General features: G+C 38.1%; 1 protein-coding gene and 1 pseudogene across 3 annotated transcripts in view; one reads left to right on the top strand and one right to left on the bottom strand.

The window, feature by feature from the left end:
- AKAP6 (A-kinase anchoring protein 6) overlaps positions 1-12,137 on the bottom strand; it is a 636,231-nt gene that overhangs the window by 186,940 nt on the left and 437,154 nt on the right. The window lies entirely within an intron of this gene.
- On the top strand, positions 5,314-6,628 carry LOC140710075 (solute carrier family 25 member 36 pseudogene; annotated as a pseudogene).

Below are 12,137 nucleotides of genomic sequence, written 5' to 3'. Positions count from 1 at the left end.
TTTCTGCAAGGCCCAATGTACTACTTGTCTTATGAGTCTTGGATTTAATCAAAACTCTGTGCTCCCACTGCCTCCAGGAGCGACACTGATTCTGCACCTTTGGCGGTGTACACTACCATTCGTTCCTTGTCTGCACACTCTGATTAGCTTGCCCTGTTATAGCTTACCATTCAACTGCTTTGTCACTCCTTCCCTTTAAATGTCCAGGGTGTGGTAAGCAATGAAGCCTCATTGTGAGAATTTTTCCTTTCCGATTCTGATTGCTAGTTCCCTATCAGTAGCAGGATTTATTATTATATAATTATCATTATTTATTGATATGTAGGGTTTATAGGGGGTCCCGCAGTAATTTAGAAATTTAGGGCTGGAGTTGCAGCACATGTTGAGCCCTTGGCTTCTCTGCATTTTGACTTCCTAGTATTCCTTTCTGGAGACACTATACCTGTTCGCTCTGACCTCCTTTCTGCCCATTTGCCATTTCTACATTTCCCAAAATGACATGTTACTCTCCCAGTGGTGAGTCTTGAAAGATAGAGAGGTTATGAAAAGTTAGGTGATCCTTGTGAGAAAGCAGGAGAGTGAGCAATGAGATACAGACAGACAAGGACAAATGGTTGGAATTAGAGGGGGAAAGAAAAAATATAGACCTAGAAATAGCCAAAACGCTTTTTAAATTTTATCTAGGTCCCAGAAAAGTCATAAGATAGTAAATTAAGAAACAGGAATGGTGAATTGAGTTGTTAAATACTCCACTTCCCTCACCCCAGTTTAATTAGCATTTCCATATTCTCTATGAACATCTAACCTTTCCATATACTCTCAGAATCTCACATTTTAAATAGTATTCATGAATTAAATATCTTCCTAAAGTAGATTCCAGGTCCAGATAGGCCTCACGAACTCCTTTAAAAAGTTTGTTCTTATTTAGAACTTGGGAGGAAACAAATGAATGCTCCATAATCTATTTGGCCAGGCTCTAAAGTCACTTCTTTTCAGAATTCCCTCAAATTCCTGAACTAGAATTTATTGCTTTGACCAACTTCTTCCTCCCACCAACCAACACACTAAAGTTTCTTTCCAGGCTTTTTGAGTGATTGCCCACAATTAGGAACAACCCAGCATACCCATTAGGTTGTCACTTCCTACCAGATGTTTTCCAGCTGTTCTCAATGTCTTTTTGCTAATGCTCTGCCATCTGCTACCTTAATGGTGGCACAATGGGGAATGGCTGCTTTGGTGACTTTGCTCTACAAGTTATAAAGACCTGGCCCACTGCCTCATCCTGGAAAGTCTGATATGCACATTTGTCACATTTCTCCAACTAGTTGTTGCATTTATTCCATCTACTAACTAGCCAATATTAAACCGGTGTGACATGAAATACGTGAGCGCTCACTATCAAATCTAAACCTGGATCAGTCTTCATTAATGGACACATTCACATCTTATTTCCAGCTATCACAGGTCCTGCCATTAAGACAACAGCTAACATCTTATTGCCCAATCAATACGATTCCCTTTCACCTTTCTTTGTATTTTTTTTTTTAACCAGCATGCCAATAGCACATCAGTACAGTAAGCAGTTATGCTTCCTTTGTGTCACTTTGTCGGTTACAACTTATACATGGAAATCTTATGTTTGTTTGATATTCTCTACAGCTGAATGAAGACAAATCTTAGCCCTCTGAGACTGATGGTAAGTTATCAGAGTCAAATTCTGCCAAGGCACAGCAGTTATCAATGCAGATTTCCAGGGACTGTAAATCAGTGTGTAATCTATTTGTATATACTTATTGAGGAGATTATTGCTCCCTTCAATTATGGAAACTATTTTTCTGAAACCATCATTATACTAGATGTGAAAAAGGTTAGTACCATTAGCCCATAATCCCTTCCGAAGGCCCGGTGGGAATGGTTGTTATTGGGACTTTGGCAAACATAACAGTAAGTTCAGGAAAACTGATATCCATACTAATTACAATGTACTTGTCTCCAGTAATCTATATTTTTAATTAATTATTTTAAGATTTGAGCCGTCAACACATGATAACTCCATGTCTTATCTTCCAAAATGACACCAACCCTCGATGGCTGTCTTAAATAGACAGTTTGTTTAAAGTATTTGTGCTTATGTTCACAAGCCAGATCTGCTTGCAGTACAGTCAAAATACAAATCTAGGACCAAAAGAGGATGTTAATATCATCCCTGACAGCACAAACACATGTTCTTTGGTTTCATAACACTATTTTTACTTGAGCAGGTACCTTCCTTCCCCATTCCAGCTTATATTTATCAGAAATTAATGAAAATGTCAATCTTTTATTTGATAAAGCAATAAGATCTCAAACAGCAACTTCATGTTTTACTTGGAGCAGCCATGAATGTAGCAATAGTGGAATCACCATGTGCTAAAAGTTCACTCATATCCACTGTAGTCAATAAACGTACTTACTGGTTTTACACATACTTAAAGAGTGTCTTCAACTTACAAAACATGCTAGTGTCTTGTCAAATGTGCTTATCTTTGTAAGGAATAAAGACTAGGTGCTTCTAGTTAGCGAAGGACACAGATTCTAACAACTAACTATAATACAAAACAGAATAATATAAAATAAATAAGAACAACAAACTGAAACTCTGGTAGTTGGTTGAGAATTGGAAAATACTTAATGGAAGAGGTGGTGTTTTCACTGCATCTTGGTGAGTAAATAGAATTTGGGTCAGTAAACAGGAAAGAAATATAGTTAGGCTTTTTTTTTTTAAAGAAGACTATAAATGAACCTACCAAACTCCACTGTGCTTCATATAATCACTGATATTTTGCACCCCTAAGAGTGTTATTTAAGTTTTCAATGCAGTTAATTGAAACCCTACTAGATGCAAATCAAAAGTTTCAGCCTTAATTGAGATATTTTGAAAATTGAACCCATTGCTTCAGGCAGGTGCTACATGAGATTCCATTAATATAGGTAATTAACATTAGCCTCTGCTTTAATTAACATGCATACTTTAATTAGCAAAGCATTAACCAACATTAAAAAATCTGATCTTCATGCATCACAAAAAATTGCAAAGTTATGACTACTATGTTATTTTTCTCCAAGGTTGTAAATCACAAAACAGTGATCACTTCTGAAGTACACATCAAATTTAAAATATTAAACAGGGAGATATGTACAATATGAGTGAAAACATCATCAAAATAAAAAAGGATGCTATTTAGAAATTATAGAGCCAACAGCTTTCACATTTTAAACAGGAGTTACATTGTAATCTCTCAATGATCATTTGCAAGGCAGGAGACTTTTGGCTTGAAAAATCCCCATAGACTGTCATCTTCCTTATATGTAATAAATCAAGGACTATACTAGAGTACCATTATCTATGTGACCATCTACCTCCTAACCTCTTCTTATCCTTCTCAGGGATCAAAGAAAGCACCAGTTTCTGAAGACATTTAATACCTGAGGTCTCAGACTAGCACAAACTTCATTTTTAAAACAATCTATGTTGCCTTGTTTTATGTTTAAGACCAAAATGTGTTACACTAGTTCTTTATTGTCAATCTACCATGTGTGGAACCACCAACAATTAAGGATGCTTTTTGTTAAATATAAAATTGGCATTCATGCTCTTTCCTTACTATGATAATTAGATGTGCCAACTTTCAAATCCTGCTCATATGCTGTATAGATTTTTTTATTACTTTAATGGAAACAGCATCATCATTATATGGAATAGAAGTACCATAGAAATTGTATCCATATAGAGATCATTGTATTCTTTAATGCCAAGACATGATAAAATTATGGTAAAAAATGGCAAACTTTTAAAAACATACATACATTCACAGAAAAAGTAATCATATCCTTCCTGATTAAGCATTAAGAAAAACAATCATAATACTGCATATAGATCAAAATTAAAAACAACGAAGTCTCTAGTAAGTCCGTACTGGATATAAGGCAATATTAAGACACAGAGAAATCTGAAAGACCATGACAAAAAGTGTCCTGGATCTCATAAGCTTTCGTTTAAATCCAAACTGAAAATCTCAGAAATTAGGTCCATTGTGGTAAATGCTGGTATGATGAGAAGAAAACAGTTAGGGAGCAGCACTCACAGATTTGTAGGCTCATTTGCTGCTTTAAGCTGTTACTAACATTGGAATTGCTTCCATTGACTCTAATGAGGGTTGGGCTTCTCTCTTCTTGTTCCTGCCACTGGCTATTTTAGCATCACAGCCACTACAGGGTCAGCATGAGTCAGCATCTTCTCTGTACTCCTTTTCAACTAACAAATGGGAAAATGAATGTTTCTTGGGTTTGCAAAGCCATTCCCCAAGTTACAGTGATTTTCTTGGCCCTTTTCCCTATGTCAAATCAGAGCCTGGGCTCCCAGGAGATCATGCAGGAACTGGCCATTCTTCTGGATCTGTGCTGAGGGCAGTACCCTGTAAATAGGTGCAAGGACACCTCTCAGTTCTGTTTAAGTGAATTTGAGGAGTCTTTATCAAATTCTCCCCCTATTCCATAAACTGTATTATGACAAAATTCCATATATTGGATTGCCGTATGTCAGTTCTATCTATGCTCTGCTAATTAAATTCACTTGGGCTTTCACTCAGGAAAGGTATAATATCAGCAGGATAAACAGAGAGAAGCATATTTACAGCCAGGGCTTTAAGAAGCATAGAGCCCTGCTTTATAAATGTGTGACAAACCCTCACAAACTTCCCTGTCGTAGGTTTTAAGTTCATAGGGCCTTCCTGAGAGAAGTCCTTCAAAGATATAGGAGTGGAACAATAGCATCAACCACTGAGCCATTTACTTAACTGGGTATAACATTGAGGCATTTACTTAACTGTCAATAATATTTAAGACAATTGCCTATGAATGAGAGATTGCTCTACACTAAACGTATGTATTCCTCTTCATTCTAGGGCAATGTTTCTCAGAAAGTGGTCCTCAGATTATCAGTTTCAGAATCAGCTGGTACATTCACTAAAATGCAGATTCCCAGGCCCAGTGAGGACTGAATAAACCTCAGTTTCCCAGGTGAGTCGGTTTTGACTGTCACTCCCAGGTGATGCTTACTCAGAGTAAATCTGGAGAACTGCTAAGAAGGAGAGAAACCACTGTCTTCTAGTTCTCGTACTACAGGTGGTGGTCATGAAAGTGAGCAAAATATTCTGTACCTAATCTCATAACTCTTTATAGATCATTGTGGGAATGGAAAATAGGTTTTGTGGGCGCGCTTAGGCAGGCGGCGGGGCGGCTAGAGTGCCCCGGGGAGGGCTGTGCCGGGTTGCTTTCTGCAGCGACTTCTCGGCCAGCTCTCCTCGCCGTCCCCGGGACGCTGTGCGTCTCCAGTCCGGGACCGAAGCCGCCTGCCGTAGCGGGCGGCCAGATCCGCGTCCCGCCTCAGCGCCCGGAGGACATGCGGGAGAGAGAATGAGCCAGAGGGACACGCTGGTGCATCTGTTTGCCGGGGGATGTGGTGGTACAGTGGGAGCTATTCTGACATGTCCACTGGAAGTTGTGAAAACACGACTGCAGTCATCTTCTGTGACACTTTATATTTCTGAAGTTCACCTGAACACCACGGCTGGAGCCAGTGTCAACCGAATAGTGTCTCCTGGACCTCTTCATTGCCTAAAGTTGATCTTGGAAAAAGAAGGGCCACGTTCCTTGTTTAGAGGATTAGGCCCCAATTTAGTGGGGGTAGCCCCTTCCAGAGCAATATACTTTGCTGCTTATTCAAACTGCAAGGAAAAGTTGAATGATGTATTTGATCCTGATTCTACCCAAGTACACATGATTTCAGCGGCAATGGCAGGTTTTACTGCAATCACAGCAACCAACCCCATTTGGCTTATAGAGACTCAGTTACAGCTTGATGCAAGGAACCGTGGGGAAAGGCGAATGGGTGCTTTTGAATGTGTTCGTAAAGTGTATCAGACAGATGGACTAAAAGGATTTTATAGGGGCATGTCTGCTTCATATGCTGGTATATCAGAGACTGTTATCCATTTTGTTATTTATGAAAGTATAAAGCAAAAACTATCGGAATGTAAGACTGCTTCTACAATGGAAAATGATGAAGAGTCTGTGAAAGAAGCATCAGATTTTGTGGGAATGATGCTAGCTGCTGCCGCCTCAAAAACTTGTGCCACAACTATAGCATATCCACATGAAGTTGTAAGAACAAGACTACGTGAAGAGGGAACAAAATACAGATCTTTTTTTCAGACACTAGCTTTGCTCGTTCAAGAAGAAGGTTATGGGTCTCTTTACCGTGGTCTGACAACTCATCTAGTGAGACAGATTCCAAACACAGCCATTATGATGGCCACCTACGAACTGGTGGTTTACCTACTCAATGGATAGCAGCATGAGGGCTGCTGTACTACAAAAAAAGAAGACCAAAAGATGACAGTTGTCCATGGAATATGGAAGCCAGCATGGCAGACAGAAGAAAAATAGTTTGGGAACATGTAACTATTATAAGTGGAAGTTTTGTTGTAGGAATTATAGTGATCACACCACATTTCTTGGCCTTTCAGTAATGTGGAGAAAAAAAAAAAAAACACCTCAGAACCTCCAAGGAAATGCCTTTAGAAGCACTCCTCTCTCAAAATTGCCATTCTCTCTACCATGTCCACCAGACACAGTTGGGTTTTGTTGATTTATGGCAGTCTTTTAAACAAAGCCATCTTTAATTTTACATACTGTATTGTAACTATCCAAAGATAGTATTGGCAGTCATAAATCTATAACTTCTGGCTTTTGTTTAATTCCAGTAAAATCACAACAATGACAATGAGATCGTCAGTATTATTTTCACATTTCCCTGAGAGGACCTGGCACAATATTTTGTATTTAATTATTTGCAGTAGTCACTGTTTTTGACAACCAATGAAATAGCGTCTAAATATCTTGTATATTTTTTAGCATCAAAATGTTTCAGTTTCCACTGCTAACAGGTGTTTGATGTTTAGCCTAATGTGTATATTTAAACTGTTAACATACCAAACACACATGGTAATAGTTTGGGACAAAATAACTAGTAAATTGTTGATTCTTGGCTATTTCGCTGAAAAAAAAAAAAAAAGAAAATAGGTTTTGTTGGGACACAGCTTTCATTAAATAGAGTCACCTTTGATAATTAACTAAATTTGATGGGCAGATAATAAAAGTCACATAAAAGAGAAAGATTTATGTTTACGTTTAATATATTTTTATAGTCATACATGCTATAAATACTGCTTCATGAATGCATTTTAAGCATGAGATTTTCCAAACACATTTATTTTAAAAAATCCAAATTAGTTCTGTTGGTATTCTACTTTTAATACTTACTTCATCACTAGATGGCCAGATCTTTATTATGTTTCATGTCAACCAACTCTGACTTTCACTGAAATATCTAGATGAGAGATATTTATCTTGAGAAAAACAGATTTATCTTAACAGAGACAGATCTAACATACATTGACTTTCTTTAGATTTCTGATTATATTCTATATGACATGATCATCATAAATCTGGGACAGTGTGGTCCCTGCCACCTACCTAGACAAAAAAGTTAGATTAGCAAAAAACGCTTTCCCCAGTCTGACCCCAATCTCCTTTTAAAATTGTTATCTCTCATTACTTTCTACATAATAATCTTCCCCAGGCAATTTGTCTATTTATCACTGGCTCCCAAATAGAAAGGCTTCCTACCCCTGAGTTTTGCAAATATTTCTTCTGCATGAAACACTTTCTCTAATCTGCTCTCTTACTTCGATGAAACCAAAAAGTCCTCTAAGGGCCAACATAAACAACTCTTTCATTTCCCCAAGTCTATGTCTCCATTCATCCACTATGTATCGCTGACCACCTTGCATTGGCAGAGATCTATCTGCTAGTCTTTGCTTCCAAACTAAATTATGAGCTTCTTAAAGTTAAGGACTTCCCAATATATTTAGGACCCTGTCTGACACATCAGAGTTACTTGGAAACTTGACCTCAACATTTAAAAAGATTTACTAAGAGATCCAATAATAAATTGTTCTAATATGCCATATGGAGTTTAACATTTAGTTACAGTTAACATCTTGCATCTACGCTCTAGTGGAGAAACCACATCCAGTTTCACACAGTTTACTGGAGACATCAAGGTATAAGGAAAATAAAAGAATGTTAATGACTAGGTAAGTAGGGCCTTTATACCTTAACTGAAATAAAATTCATTTCTGTGGTGATACAGTCATTCTCTGCCACAGTCGATTATTTCCTAATCTGCTGCATATTCACTCTTTTCCTGATAGTCAATAATTTTACTTCATTAATCAATTTTACTCATTAATATCTTATTCCTATTTGATGAATTTTTCTGAAATCAACTTCTCAGTTGGGATTTCCTCATGAAAATATTTTACCACCTAAAAATTATGTAATAAACAAGATTGTGGTTGCAAATTCTGCAAACGTTATTTTGTGAATTTATAGAAATACTTAAAGCATGATTTTTTCGTATCCTTTATATATTGTGTAAAAATAGCTCCTTCATAATACTTTTTTTTTTCCTGAGACAGGGTCTTGCTCTGTCACCCAGACTGGAGCACAGTGGTGCAATCACAGATCACTACAGCCTCGATATTCCAGGCTCCAGCTATCCTGCTGCCTCAGCCTCCTGAGTAGCTGGGACCACAAGCATGTGCCACCATGCCCAGCTTTTTTTTTTTTTTCAGTAGAGACAAGGTCTTGCCATGTTGCAGGCTGGTCTTGAACTCCTGAGCTCAAGCAATCCCCTGCCTCGGTCTCTGAAAGTGCTGGGATTACAAGGCCTGAGCCAACTGGTTCAGCTCATAATATTTCTAATTGTGTACAAGGTATCTTTTAAAAAGACTATCAGTCTGGTATATTTCACTCTACCTAATTAATTCACAGAATTGTGTGTTTTGTTTTGACTTAATTGGTTTGCTGCATTTGTGATTGGTTTCTTTTCAATACATTTTCTCACGGAGAAGAAAATTTTCATTTTAGTCAATGCCCTTTCATTCCATGACAGAACATCCCCTAGGGTAGCCCTCAGGGTATGAGAAATATGCTGTGGGACTGTGTCAGAAAAACAGACCCAGAGTGTCAGTGGTGCAGGCTTCAGAGTCCAATTCTTGTGAAACTAGAGTTTGTAATGGCTTCACATAGCTCCCTCAGTCAGTTGCAAACAACATACCAATATTAAATTGAGTATGACATTTTTTGAAAGAGAAAATTACACAGCAGATATTATAGCTGCTAAAAATTATGGGCATTTTATAGGGCAAAGTCTGATGTTTAATAAAGATCTGAAATAATGACTTTAAGTTTGAGCAATTAGTTAAGAGTTTAAGGTACAATGGTTTCAAATTAGACTTGTATACATGGCAGAAGAACCCAAATGGCCCAAGACAGGGGCCATCTGATTTGCTACTATGAGTCTGTGTAGGTTTGTAGTAGGCAGAAACTCAGAAAGTGCCACTCATTCAACTTACATGAATGTGAAATGATAGAAATCCATTATTGTGTTTTTCTGTTGAACTCAAATCATGACTATAAATAAAAATGAGGCAATATTTTATTTGCTCTAGTTTTACTAACACAAAGACCACAGAAAGCAAATGAACAAATACAAACTTATTACTCAATACTTCTCGATTTCATTATATTCTTCAAGATAATTATTATTATTCCCTTTTTATAGATAAGAAAATTGATTACAAACTGTATTAGGCAATGCTTGCATTGCTATAAATACTTAATACTGGGTAATTAACAAAGAAAAGAGGATTAATTGGCTCATAGTTCTGCAGGCTTTACAGGAACCATGTCAGCTTCAAACGAGGCCTCAGAAAACTTACAATCATGGTGGAAGATGAAGAGGGAGCAGGTGTGTCACATGGAGAATGCAGGAGCAAGTGAGAGAGAGAGGGGAAGGGAGGTGCCAAACACTTTTAAATGACCAGATCTCATGAGAACTCACTATCAGAAAGACAGCACCAAGCCATGAGTGAGCCCTCATAATCTAAACACCTCCCACCAGGCCCTGCCTCCAGCATTGGGGATTACAATTCAACATGATATTTGGGTGGGGTTCAAATCTGACAAACATATATATCCAAACTGTATCACAACACTTATTAATAAATGAAAGGAAAAGGAGGAAAAAATGGCCAAACATGGTAGTTAAACTTTTGATGATAGAATACCTAAATTGAGGCCAAACATATGCCAACTAAATGAGTGACTCTTCCACACTTTAAATGTTATGGCACGCAAAGTTGTCCCTGGCTGTATATAAGTGATGGATTTATTTATTTTTATTTTTATTTTTATTTTATTTTATTTAAGACAGGGTCTTGCTCTGTCACCCAGGCTGGAGTATAGTGGCACAATCACATTTCACTGCAGCCTCGACCTCTTGGCCTCAAGTGACCCTCCCACCTCAGCATCCTGAGTAGCTGGGACTACAGGCATGTGCCGCCATGGCCAGCTAATTTTTAATTTTTTTTGTAGAGATGGGGTCTCCCTATATTGCCCAGGCTGGTTTCAAACTCCTGGGTTCAAGTATTCCTCCCACCTTGGCCTCCCAAAGTGTTGGGATTATATGCATGAGCCACTGCAGCACTCTAGTGATGGACATTTTCGAGATGTGCATTCAGAAAGAGGAATGGGAAGAAAATAGCAACTCAGGAGAAAGGTGAGCAAGCCTAGGGGATAGCAGTAGAGCTGTAGCTTGAATGGAGAGTAAAGTCTTCTTGGCTGGAAATGAAAAATTAATTTGGTGTGATGGCTGGCAGTATCGTTGAAGAAAATGCAAACTATATTCGATTTAATCCAATATGATTATAATGCATGCAAGTCCCTTGTAAGAAATTTTATGATTTTATAAAGATCAAAAGGCAAAAGAATATTCTGGGTTTCTAAGAAAGTGAAGGAAAATTGGGTAAGAGGCAGGTGGAGTAATCTAGACATAAATAGATAAAGGCCTGGGCTCCTAGGCCAGATGGGGAAATAGAAAAACATGATTCCAAGAGGCCTTGTCAAGGAAGATGCAGCAGTTCTTGGTGGCTGGTGGCTCCCATTTGGGAACAAAATGGGAGAAGAACAGTGAAAATTATTTTCAGCTTCTATAGCCAAGGAGCCTGGCACGTTGGAAGGATATAATGACAGAAAAGGTGGAAAAAAAGAAAGTGGTAAACTTAATTATTATGGAAATTTTCAGGTGACAACAGTATATAAAACTAGCAGTCTTCTAGAGTCAAAATAGGATGGAACCATAGCATGCAAAGTGGGAGGACACTAAACCGAAGATGTAGATCTGGACACCACTGCCTATAGTGGTGGCTACAATCATCCTAAATGATAAGATTCCTAAAGGAATATGCATACTATATAAAGAAGAACAGATAGTCTAGAATCCACAGCCAAAGGGTGGCAGGAAAAAAAGTACTCAATAAAAAATGGGCCTAAGGTGTAAGGGGACCAAAAGGAAATTGCAATCATTTACTGTTAATAATCTCAACAATAAGTGGATGTTCGACAATACATGGAGGTACAAGTAATCCACGCTATGGTTTGAATGATGGTGTCCCCTTAAAAATTTATGCTGAAGCTTACTCCCCAGTGTAACAGTATTAAGAAGTGTGGCCTTAGGGAGTTGATTAAGTCATGAGGGCTTAGCATTCTTATAAAAAAGATTCAAGGTCGAAGGGAGTGTGCTCTTGCTTATCCATTCCTTCTGCCATGTGAGGACACAGAGTTCACCCTCTCTGGAGAATGTAGCCACCAGGCACCATCTTGGAAGTGAAGACTGGACCCTCATCAGACAGCAAACCTGCCAGTGCCTTGACCTTGGACTTCACTTCCCAGCTTCCAGACTGTGAGAAAATAAACTTCTGTTCTTTATAAATTACACAGTCTCAGGTATGTTATTATAGTAAAACGAACAACGAATATAACCCCACATAGCATAGCCTAGACTACCTGCAACAATTAGACAATCCACAACCACCATAGTGACAAAGAGCCAGTCAAACAATTTAGAAGAGTGATGAACCCATTAAACCCATGATTCTTGGCTGCTGTGACACTACAATAATCATGAACAC

Source organism: Chlorocebus sabaeus, chromosome 24 (assembly GCF_047675955.1).
Source record: "Chlorocebus sabaeus isolate Y175 chromosome 24, mChlSab1.0.hap1, whole genome shotgun sequence".
Lineage (NCBI taxonomy): Eukaryota > Metazoa > Chordata > Mammalia > Primates > Cercopithecidae > Chlorocebus > Chlorocebus sabaeus.
This window is presented reverse-complemented; position numbering and strand designations above follow the sequence as displayed.